Source organism: Etheostoma cragini, chromosome 4 (assembly GCF_013103735.1).
Source record: "Etheostoma cragini isolate CJK2018 chromosome 4, CSU_Ecrag_1.0, whole genome shotgun sequence".
Classification (NCBI taxonomy): Eukaryota; Metazoa; Chordata; class Actinopteri; order Perciformes; family Percidae; genus Etheostoma; species Etheostoma cragini.
In genome coordinates this window covers 11,123,712-11,137,016 of record NC_048410.1, presented here as the reverse complement: position 1 = coordinate 11,137,016, position 13,305 = coordinate 11,123,712, and the positions used below count along the sequence as shown (strand labels likewise).

The 13,305-nt window shown below is 40.1% G+C and overlaps 1 protein-coding gene across 4 annotated transcripts in view; it reads right to left on the bottom strand.

The window, feature by feature from the left end:
* tfeb (transcription factor EB) overlaps positions 1–13,305 on the bottom strand; it is a 35,985-nt gene that overhangs the window by 15,398 nt on the left and 7,282 nt on the right. For all 4 annotated transcript variants that reach the window (XM_034868889.1, XM_034868887.1, XM_034868890.1 and 1 more), the window contains exon 2: positions 2,632–2,723. The gene's annotated coding sequence lies outside the window, so the exon portion shown is untranslated. The remainder of the gene's footprint in view (positions 1–2,631; positions 2,724–13,305) is intronic.

The following is a 13,305-nucleotide window of genomic DNA, read 5'->3' as shown; positions in this document are numbered from 1 at the left end:
TTGGGGTCCCCTGCTGGAGCTGCTGCCCCCGCGACCCGATACCGGATAAGCGGTCGAAGATGGATGGATGGATTAGACCAACATGCCTCCAGACACAACTGGATAGAACTACAACACATCTAATCAGATCGATGAAACATGAACAATGGAAAAATCTAAGCAGAATTGTTGGATCAACATGTCTGTGAACTAGTGTTGCCATTTTGCCACTAGAATTTGAAGAGGTGTTTTTACTTTGCTTGGGAACCAGACAAATCTGCAAGCTCAAGTTTTATTTACTCTGGCTAGGCGATAGCAGCTTCAACAGAAAGTTCCAAATCAGCTGCAACCATCTTGTTTTTGTAAATGTCTCAACGTTGCTTCTCTTTACTGTGTTTGTTTCAAAAATACCCAATATTAGATAAACAGTTGTCATTGGCCTGTCAGATCTCAAGCTGCTGACAATCTGTCTAAAGCGGAAGGCGAACAACACATCAATAAAACATGAGCTTGCAGATTTGTCTGGTTCCCAGATAAAAATAATAAAGTCTACAAATACTGCTTATACTGTACATGTTAATTTAACTGTTCAACATATTCATAGCTACTACTCCATAACACAACATCAGCACTGTGTTATTTACTGGTTTTAGGGGAACTGGCATATGTGGCTCTGCCACAGTTTGGCTCTCAGACACATTTCCACATTCATAGATTACAGGCAACTCATTGGCCAATATTAACTAGAACTGTTATTTGAAATCCCCAAGTTCTGCAAAATGAAAATGCGTAAGACACCAGATGCAGTGGCAACAATGTTTACATTAAACTACTTAACTATCCAACAGATGCAAAGCTATATTAGGCTTTATATGTGCCATGGCCTCCAACTGTGATGAAGCAATGATACAAAAAATAGATACGTCCTTTAACACGTATGCGCTGACAGGGTATCACTTCCTGATATCATGTGGTGACACACTGCTACCATGATCTCCCACATGGGCCTTCCCATTGCCTGACATCCATTGGGGTAAGCAGGCATCTGACGCAGTAAGAGCACACAGCGGCCATTGTGTGTCCAACACTGTGATGTCACAGCCCCTTCACTTCAAACACTGACAGCCAGTGGGAGGATGTAGAGCGGAGGAAGCCCGGTTCAGAGGTCAATTATGGATTGTGCCACAGATTAGTCACAAACATACATGCCAACAATAAGCACACAATTGAAAAATAGAATAAATGAAAAATTCTGTCCACCACTTTAGTTTCTTACTATACATACAGTTCATGTGCAAAGTTTATCACATATGCATATATATAGACACACACACAAGTACACACACACTTGGGGGCAGTGTGGGGCCATAGCACCTGTGTTCAGAGACATGGTGTTAATTTGTGGAGTGTGTATTTTTAGAAATGACTGTGCCATGCAAAGAAAGGCCTTTTCAACCACCAACTCTGAGCAGTTGAATGTGGGATGTGAATATACACACGTACACTCAGGTGCACTTTCAAAACAAAGCATATGTGCATTCACGCATATGCTGCAACAGCTACTGCATAAAGTTCAAAGACAATTTACAGTGATATTGTGCAGAAACAAAAAAGAATTGCTATTGCTGTATTGCCATCACAGCAATTCGGCATGGCGAATAAAAGAACCTTTTCAAATTTCTGGCACAGAGTAAAGCCCTGCTCTAAGACACACACACACATATCAAATGCTTAGTCCAACCACGTTCTGATTAATATCACAAAGGTTTCAAATGCACTACAGACTTCAGCAGCCTTTCCATCTTTACACATGCGCATACAAACACACACACACACACACACACACACACACACACACACACACACACACACACACACACACACACACACACACACACACACACACACACACACACACACACACACACACACACACACACACACACACACACACTTTCCGCATTAAGCTTTCTGTCTGCCTGCTCTAATGACTAAAATAACCCCCTCTGCTCTCTGTTCTCCTTTTCAGGAACACCCTGTTCCCCTGAGCCGGGTGGGTTATTTGTTTGGTGTATGTGTGTCTGTTTGCATTTGTGCCCTCTACAGCGTCAGATGGTGTCTTTCAGAACATGTAAACAGACCTAAATTATCAATATAACTAAACCACCGCCCCCACACACACACGCTCAATGTGTAACATTGATAGGATTATGTGACACAGGCAATGGCAAGTACGGGGTCCTTACCCTTGCCTTTCTGGTTTCACACACACAAACAGCTGTATCCCTTAGTACACATCGAACTACTCAGACATACAGACGGAGGGACAGTCAGATCATTTTCAAATGCTCAGGACTGCTATTCTGTGGGTCAATTGATGATTTATGTATAAAAATATTCCTGCTACCACCTCACTTGTACTAATTACAACAGATACTGTACTAGGGATGTAGTGGTAGCATACATGGGTTGTGTATGCACACCAGAGTGGATGAGGTAACTAGAAAGAATGATTCTCATTTCTATTTGGTCATTCAAGTCAGGTTTGCCAATTGTGTTGATGCAGGGTAGTTCCACAATCACTGAATTGGTGGATTTCTACAGTATAATTTAAAAGCACATTTTTGCACAGAGACACACACATGCAATTACCTGTTTGAGAGGAAAAAGAGTTCACAGGAGGAAGTACACTCTGCTTATGCTGCTGACTACATGTCTGGATGCTGAAGAAGGTGGATTTCAATCTGTGAGGGTGACATCATGGGGCAGAGATGAAGAAAGGCAATGGAGGTATGAAATGAAAAAGACAAACAAAAACAGACATAAGGAAAGAAAGAAACAGAAAAAAATGGTTAAGATTAGATGGATTTTAATAGTCCCAATGGAAATTTGCATTGGACACATACACAAACAGTGTCTGCTGTTTAGGTAATTCATGCAACATAGTGCATACATAGTACACACACACACACACACACACACACACACACACACACACACACACACACACACACACACACACACACACAGGCTAAATTTAAGATTGTAGGCTACTGGCTCTGGTTCTAGGGGTTGATTAACGCAGATAGTTGCTAATTAGCTCTCATAACGGAACAGGTTGGTATGACCCTGCCATTAGTCCATGGGGCTACTGTCTGATTACTCCACCTTTTCATTGTGATATTTTGTGATAACATTCTGAATCTGCCACACAATCGCACAATGTCTTCCTCGTGACGTAAAAGTAGCCTACACTGTAAGTCAGTAGTTGGCTGTACAGTGGAGTTGCATATTAAGTGCTTTGGGGCCCTTCTGTAAGTCATTTTGGGACACAACTTAGTTTTGAACAACAACCAGCAATACCACAGGCCAAGCAATCATCCAAACGGGCACATTTTCAACGGGCACTGTACTAGTAAAATGTAAAAGAGTAAAATAGACAGATGGAAGGAATAGCGGTTATATGCAATATGTGACTGGGACTAGAGTGTGAAGGGTGAAGCTGCAGGTGCGCAACACACACTGAAGAACTTAGAAAAGAGAAGAATTTCCAGGGCGGAAGCGAAGGAAGCAACAGACCATGGTTTGCCCTAAGTATAAACACACACTGAATGGTGTTAAGAGATGATATTCTCCATTGTTTTTAGGCTTAATTGTGTTGCAAGAGACGCTTTTCATTTAGTTAATTCGTTCAGTTTTTTCAAACAGCAAATTGTTGCAGCTCTCCTATCTGGTTTTTAGCTTTTTTAACAGCTCAGTTTTTCAAAAGAGTAGGTTTAAACATGTTCTAATATGGTTTCAATAACAAAAAAGACCAACCTAGTTGTGCACTCAAGTAAAATGTTCAAAACACTGAACCCTCTTCCTTTTGTTATACATTTTAACATTGTTGCGTCTAAGGGTTGGATGCACAACAGCTGCTGTAAAATGATCAATGTCCTTAGATTGGTATTTAAACTTGAAGTGAATAGAAACTTATGTGTAACTTACAGGCATAAAGTGCCCACAGCTAACATTTCTGCACAGTAACCAACTTTCTCAAGGTTATCTTAGTGAATCACCACAACTCATCAACATTGTGTGTGAATCAGAATGCCTGTCACCTTCTAAACACATTCTATTAATACCTGAGCAAGAGACACCCTTGTCCAGAGTGAATCTGTCAACTAAGTCCTGTTTTCCTCAGGTCACTCTGTGTCAATGATAACAGAGAAGAGAGCGATGTGAAACTAGCAGGGAAAGTACAACAGGTTTTCAGCACAGACACACTTTTAGCCATAGCAAATCAAAGTACAACACAACGGGATACAGGAAAGACAATACACCGGCTTCAATTACAGCCATGCATCACTTCCCGTTGCCTTCCATCAGTTTTTTACAACTCTTAGTTCTGTCAGTGGTGAAGCAACTTCCTCTGCAGGAAACCTAGGACAAGTACAAAAGCTGTTTGCCATGCCACAATGTTTTAGATGCAAATCTTAGCTTGTAACATTTTGATATTGATGGCCACTTCTTACATGATCCTTGAAAGATTTAAAGGAAAAATGAAGTACATTTTGAAGCTGATATACTGTACATGTATTCCCCCTGTTGTGTTGCAAGTGTAGTGCTAGTAACTAGGATATCAGCTCACCAAACACACCAATCGTTCAACAGTTTGACCTCAGTTTACCACTTTTATTACTTAAATTGATCAATTTTGGAATAAAAGTTAACATTAGAGAGCTGTTGTATACCATGTAGTAACTTTCACTCTCTCCCCACTAGACTGCCACACAATCAGTACCATCACTCTGACATACAGCCTCCACTTAGTTGCAAGTAACAAACAATCATTGCATTGCTAAACAACGCAGGGATGACTAGAGATCTCTTGTTGCTATTTAGGTTTTGGAAATCTCAAAACGCAATATGTAACAACCAGCTTATTGTCAACAGTAATTGAACCAATGCTGCTTCTGTTGCCCTTACTGCATCGTTTCCAATTTAAAAGAAACTGCATGTTATTAAAAACATACGAAACCTACTTAGACATGTTCAGCTTAATTTCTGATATAATGGCATATTAGCCTGAATGGAGCTCAAACTGCCATATTCAACAGCCAGGCTGGGAGAAACACTGACACCGATACACATAGTAGAGTATAAACTTAGATCCTTACCAGCAACTCTCCAACTATCCCAAAGACAACATTGTGTATCCAACAGATATCTGCTCCTCCACGTGTTAATGCACACACTCCCTGACAGAGAGACAGTAGTTGCTGTCTGGGCCCAGCCAACTACTGCATTCATATGCCGGTTCACTGGTTGTGAAGGCACTTCTCCCTCCACAGGCCGAGCTACAGTAAGCTGAGTGACAGTCACTATTAGTCACCTCCCTCCCTCTCTCCAGCCACCAGTTCAGCTTCCTATTTCTCCTTATTCTCCTCCTCCTCCTCCCACTCTCCTCCTCTTCCCCTAAATTAGCCTGAATGCCGTAGTCTGGGGCAACAACAACGAGAGCCTTGTGTCCAGTAAACGTTTCTCCCACTCTTGTTTCTCTCCACAATTTCACTCTAATATGGAACTCCTCCTTCAGTCCAGCCTCCTTCCTAAAGCAGTGTACAGCATTTTCATACAGTAACACCTAATCATTTGCATGCATAACAACAACAAATAGGAAGCAATTGGAAGCAATTCCTTATTTCGTCTGCCAGGTCATTGTGTGTATGTTTTTCTTAACTATGGGACAGTGAATCAGCAATTTTACTTCTTTAATTGCACTCCCACTTACAGTTACCCCACCACACACACACACACACACACACACACACACACACACACAAATGCATGTACATTAAGACTTAACAGATAACAAGAAAATGACACCATATTTATTGTCAGAGATAATATGTGTCCATTCACTATAAGATATAACACAATTATGCCCTATCGCATAAAAAAAAAAGAGACGTTCCATAGCAATACATTTATCCTTTACTGAAAGTCATGGTCACTGTATTGTTAAGAGAATCATCAATGGGCGTTGGAATAATCACAATTACAAAACATATGCTCCCTGAAAATAGAAAATGCGAACTGGCGAAGCGACCAAAGAGCACTGAATTGCTGCAGATAGCCTATGACGCTAATAGATCTTAGTACATTTCAGAGACTGGAATCACTGATTGGTTGTTATGTTAAAAAGATGATCGCATTAAAAACTTTTAGAAAAATTATGATGCCACAGTGTAGAACTAAACTTGTAAACTTACACTATTGAAATAATATAGAATATCCTTACATTTATGTAACTACTTTACTTAGTGAAAGTGTTGCAACACTAAGTTATCAGAGTAAGGTCTTGAACAGCTTTAGTGAGTACACAAACTGGGAAAGCTTCTGGATATTTCTCCTCCAAAACCTTGGTCGCTGCCAATTCACATTAAAATGAGGGAAAACAGGGGGGGTCACCCCAACCTGTCTACCAGCTAAATAATTTGCTAACGGGAAATGAACGCCTTTCAACAGAAATTCAGACACCACTGCCACCGGAGCATAGCCAACAAAAATGTTAGTCCTTACAAACATCTGGACGGCACTATACATACACCTCCAAAACCCTCAAACGGTGCCTAAGCTACCCCTTCCGCCACTGCAACCATACCATCACACAACAAACCATCAAACATTTCCAAATTAGCTACATCACTAGCTGTTGAATTAAGAATACAAGGTACAGAACAACCAACCTCTCCTGAGACGTTTTTTTCTCTCTCTGGAGAGCAGGACAGCAGGACTTGATGTGACCAACATGGCAAATGATGTCTACTGGGGAAGAAGAAGGCTTAGTTTGTTGGCTAATATTTTAGGGGTTTACAGTGCCCACCACCATTTTTATCGCCAGGGTGTTTTTCAAACTCTACTGTCATTTAAACTTGACTACAGCTTTAGACAGTTTTAACATCTAAGTCATTCAAATAGGTCCGCATAACCTTAGACAGGCTCTTCTTAAACTGTTCTATAACCATCTGCTCACGCAGCTCACACAGATTCTTGAAGGCATAAACTTCATTCCACACGCCTGCAATCCATCTCCACACGCTTGCAATGGCTAGGTTAAATCAGATCAACAACACCACACCCCCTCATGTGACATGTCAGTCTGGCCTTGTCTATCAGCTAACCACGCCTACTTCTCTAAAGACACTGTTATGAATCTGTCAGGAGACTAAAAAAATCTCCTGTACAAGCTAAGCATGTCTGTGTATACTATGGGACGAGTAACCCAATAAAAACTGTGTATATGCCGGTGCACACATTGGGACGGCCTCTGCTTGTGTGTATGTGTGCCAAATAACTTCTGCTCTGTCTACATTGTCAACACACAGACAGACACACACACACACACGTAAAAGTATGTTTGTTTTATCTGGTTTTGTGTCAGTATGATTTTAATCATCACTGATGAAAAGTGTGAACTCTTCTATCAGTCCCAAATAAACTGTACTTTGTGTGTAAAGTGGAGCTATAGGACTATATGTTAACTTTTTATTCGTTGATTATTGATGAGCTGATTTCCTTGAGGCAAGTGAGTTCAGATTGAATAAAAATTCCTCTGAAAATGTGCTGTAACAGATGTGTTTACAAGAAACAGTATTAACGTCATGAATCCCTCCTCCCTCTGCCACCCCTCCTGCTTGTGCAGTCAGCAAAAATGCATACAAACACAGATTGGTGTCTCAACCTTCACAATCAAATATTGGGTGTGCTTGTGTGTATCTTGTATGTGCACACACAAGATACACATAAGCACATCCCTTCAACACTCCAAATAACAGACAATAGAATGATGACTACTTGCTGACAGGACCATTAAAAAAGCCTCCTAGTGGTGAGATCATGCATAGTAGCAGAATATTTGAAATGTTGTAAATGGACATGTCCAACATAAAGAGGATGTTTGATGTCTTGGGCCATTACTATAAAAGTTCCAGAGGACCAAACTTCAGAAAATGTTTTTGATTAAGGCAATCTACCATATTTGCTTATGTCTGTCATACCCTTTTATGAAGAGTCAGGACTCTTGACTACTGTTGATACCAAAAACTATCCCTATCAGTTAAGTCATTCCACCTCATTAGGTCTTGTTGTTCGCTCAACTCATTAAACTAAAATGCAGAGTGACAAGCTTTAAAATCAATTAAGTTTTAACTCAGGTTGTTACAATTACATCCGCTTAGACATATTGTAAAGGCCACATGCAGAATGCCCATTGCATGCAGCAGCTTGTTTGATGGGTTCTCTGGGCGTAATGGGTTAATAAAACTCCTCCATCACTGTATGTAACCCAACTATTAGTAAGCCTCCATTCATAATCTCCAACACCATCCTGTATCCCTGAATACAGAAACACAAAAACTGGTATCAAAGTGCCACTCAGCTAGCTGTGCCTATCACAACAGAGGAGAACACTGGCCAGCATGGTTCAGCAGTACCCGGCTGACAAGAATCCCTTGTTTGTACACAAAGCATTCAACAGTTGACCAGAGCTCCAGTTCTCATAGTGCCTGCAGTGTATTTACCGGGTTATTTTGGTCCAGGGGCAGGAACACCCCAAGCCCTTAGCTCATTGGTTGGGAAAGCTGCATTGCTATAAGGCTAGCCAATCATAAGGTGTATATCTAGGAGGGGAAATCATTGACCAAGCCAGCCTTGTACTCTTTTGACAATGGTCTATGGATGAGGCAGTACCCAAACACACACATGCACACACACATAAATATGTCTACATACAAAAACCAAACCAGCCAAGATGAAATTTCTCTTTGTTTACTCCCTCAGTCACCGCCCAGAGAATTTGGCCCACATATGAGAAAGAGAGAGACATCATGGCTTTGAACCGAGCAAAGTGGTAGTTGGTCAAGACCACACCACAAATGAATACAAATCAGAAACCGTAAGGCCAATCATCACAAAACTCACAGGGTAGGTTCAGATAAGTGCCTCAGATATACCCAGACAGTTTTATATACAGTACATACTCCATTAGGTGCCACTACAAGTGCAAGATAGGTGAGTGGCATTACCCAAATTTTAGTATAAATCACATATTCCTTGTCCAATCATCCCAAATCTCTCCAGATGTGTCCTCATAAGTATCTGAACTAAACCCTGAAAGTTTTGTTCAAATTGAACACCCATATCCTCTGTTTGGAATGTAATTAAGAAATGGCAGTCATCAGGCACAGTGGAAGTTAAAGCAAAATCTGGAACACCAAGAAAAATATCAGACAGAACAGCTTGCAGGATTGTGAGAAAAGCAAGTCAAAACCCACGTTTGACTGCACGATTCATCCAGAAAGACTTGGCAGACACTGGAGTTGTGGTACACCATTCCAATATGAAGAAATACTTGTACAAATATGGTCTTTGTGGAAGAATCATCAGAAGAAAACCTTTTCTATATCCTCACCACAAAAATCTGCGTTTGAAGTTTGCAAATGAACATATAGACAAGCCTGATGCATTGTGGAAACAAGTTGTGTGGACCGATGATTTTAACCGATGGTTAAAATAGAATTTTTTGTCCGGATTGAGCAAAGGTACGTTTGGAGAAGAAAAGGCACAGAATTTAATAAAAAGAACCTACGTCCAACTGTTAAGCATGGGGGTGGATCAATCAAGTTTTGGGGTTGCATTGCAGCCAGTGGCACAGGGAACATTTCACGAGTAGAAGGAATAATGTATTCAATAAAATATCAGCAAATTTTGGATGCTAACTTGATGCCATCCGTGAAAAAGCTGAAGTTAAAGAGAGGATGGCTTCCACAAATGAATAATTATCCTAAACACACCTCAAAATCCACAGTGGATTACACCAAGAGTTGTAAACTGAAGGTTTTGCCATGGCCTTCACAATCTCCTGACCTCAACATTATTGAAAAATCTATGACTAGACCTTGAAAGAGCAGTGCTTGACAGACCTCCACGTCCAGCCCAGAAATCTCAAAGAACTGGAAGACTTTTGGAAGATAGAATGGGCAAAGATACCCCAAACAAGAATTGAAAGACTCTTGGCTGGCTACAAGAAGCGCTTACAAGCTGTGATACTTGCCAAAGTGGCAGTACAAGGTATTAACTCTGCAGGGTGCCCAAACTATTATAGACACCATTTTTTAGTTTTCTGTTATTATGAAAGTGTAAATGACGGAAATATAATCTAACTTTTTGTGACATATTATATGAATGTCTAATCTGTCATTTGATGCTTTCAGGAGATTTTTCCATCTTTTCTTGGCTTCTTTATCCACATTAATACAAATTTTTACCTGGGGTGCCAAAACCTTCGAGCCCCACTGTACACTGCAAGTCTCATTCAAATTTACCACTATGGCGCTTTAAATGCACAATAACTGGACGTGGAATGACACAGATCAAGATTTGAGCTTGGATTCGCAGCTTGCGGCTTTATTAGCAATTGTTTTTGTGTTAGTCATTTGCTTTTCTCAAATTGCCTTGAGCTGAACTGAGCTACATATCACACGGAGTTGAAAATAAATGTTTTTGACAAATGAGTTGTAGGCATTTAAAACAAAGTGCACTGTTTGTCCAATTGTTACAAAGCTTGCAGGACTGGTTTTATAATGACGTTGGACCACGTGTGAAATTACTTTAAGTCTTTATTAAATAAAAGTTCTGAATCCACAAATCGCCGCTTGAGGCTATATTTTTTATTTTCAATTCAGTCAACAACAACATTGCTTTTTCCCACCTGGTTTTTATTATTTTGTTCGCTTTTGTTAACAATTATAACCTTGCTCACATCAAATGGACATTCTACAGACATAATGACATTGTCAATAACAATGTCATTTTACACACATTATCTTAACATCAGTGTTAAATATTTGGTATCTTCTCAATGAAAGTTCTACAAGTTTCAACCATCAACATTCACAATGAAAACAAAAACATTTCCTCATACTATAAGTGCTACATCATTCAACCTGATGTAACCTCAAGTTGTGTATATTGAGTATTAAGGCTACAACAGTGGTGATCTATGTACAATGGGAAGTTAGAGTTTGTTTGATTGAGTGTGTGGACAGGTGTCTTCATCTGATGTGATTGGGATGTTAGCCAGCTCAGAACGCTACAGTGGGGAGAACAAGTATTTGATATACTGCCAATTTTGCAGGTTTTCCTACTTACAAAGCATGTAGAGTTCTGTAATTCAAATTCAAAATCATAGGTACATTTCAACTGCCAGTCTCCAGACTTGAACCCAATTGAAAATCTTTGGAGGGAGATGAAAGTCCATATGGAGGAGTGGGCCAAAATCCCTGCTGCAGTGTGTGCAAACCTGGTCAATAACTACAGGAAACGTATGATCTCTGTAATTGCAAACAAACATTTCTGTACAAAATATTAAGTTCTGTTTTTCTGATATATCAAATACTGTCAAACTGCAAATTATTTAAAAATCATACAACGTGATTTTTCTCTCACAGTGTAAGTGTACGTATGATAAAAATTACAGACCTCTAAATTGGAGCCCAACCGATAAAGGATTTTTAAAGCCAATGCGAATATTTGGTTATTTCAAAATCCGATATGTTGATTTATTGGCCAATACATTAAAAAAAGAAAAATCAAAAAACACGTTACAAAAAGACTAGCTATTTGTAGTTCTATATGAGAAATATGTATATATTTTTTTAATTCTGCCCGCCGATATATTGGGCAGGCTCTACTCCTATAACCTGTTAAATCAGCAGTTTATCAAATACGTGTTCTCCCCACTGTATGTGTTGTGTGTAATAGAGACAGAGTAGTGCAATAACCAGCCAACCTGCTGTACAGCATTTCTTTTTGCATGGCCAAGAGTCACCATGTATGGTGAGATGGAATGGAAGGCATTTATGAGATGAGTTGTGAGATAAGGTACACAAATCAAACACAAAATGTATTTCACTACGGTTGTCACACACCAAAACCTGCTCTTGACAAAAGGCTCCACTTCCCACTCCCCTCCACTCTCACTAATTGAAAACTAATAACTATAAGTGTGAAGAATGTAGCTGTGCCTTTTTAGCCCTTCAGACTTTTGAGAGGAAGCGGGAGCTGCAGAGAGTAAAAGCAGAAATGGTAAGGAAAAGAGGACTGAAACAACTGAAAACACAGAAAGCGTTTAAGGAGGGGTCAAGAGGATGATAATCAATGAGATAAGTTTACAAGAGCACTTCTCCTGTGCTGTGTGTGCCAGATCAGCATCCATTTCTTGTCCTCTGACCAAATATGGGGACAGTTTTTGATTAAGCAGTGCAGACAAAGGAATGCTGTGTCTCTATACACAGACGCACACACACAACCTTATACAGTATATCACTGACTTCCACTAAAGATGATTCTGCCACGGACTACGGGTAACATTACAGAGAGGAAGACGAGATTTCCCACTAAAAATGCCAACAGACTCAGGCAGAGTACAGTGCTGCTACTAAAATCACTGCTGTTTTCAGTGTTACTAAAACCAGGAGATAAATCCCCTTCTGAAATGAGACAAGCACCTGCTATTGATTGAAAAAGGAGCATCAATTCAGTTCTTCATCTAAGCAGTGATATCACACAGGTTTGAATAAGAGATTACCAACTCATGGGGAAGACTGTGTTTATGTAAATATACAGCAACAGTAGAGATTAGGGTTGTATGGATGATAGACGATATCTTGTCGGTCAGCCATCACGATGGACAGCCACCATCGTGAAGTGATGTCCCCCACCCTGTCAGACACAGACGGGCTTGGACGCTGCCACATTGACAGCTGGCACGCCCAATCAGAAATTCAAAGTTATTCAAAGTTGTTGGTGTGCAAAGTGCTGCAACAACTGGAAACTTTATATTACATAAACTTTATATTTTCTGTCTGCTATTTAATCACTAAATTCACTTCTGAGACTTATTTATGGCCGGTGCCTGTCCCCCTTCCCAGACCCGCTGTGAGCTGTTTGGAGCTCTATCGGGAAACCAGAGCAAATACTTAATTACTGTACTTAAGTAGATTTTTCTGGTATTTTTACTTTACTTGACTATTTCTTTTTGTGGCAACTTTTTACTTTTTACTTTTGCTCCTTGCATTTTAACACAAATATCGGTATTTTCTACTCCTTACATTTTACTAAATTGGCCTCTTTCTTAAGTTTTGTACAATAGGTTGTCTATCAGGTGTGATTGTCAGTGCACGTCGGAGAATAGCACGGATACGCGTCACACTCCGCAAGTGGGCGCGCACGGCACACAGAGAAAAAAGTAAGAGAAAAGAAAAAAAGACTAGCTGTCCC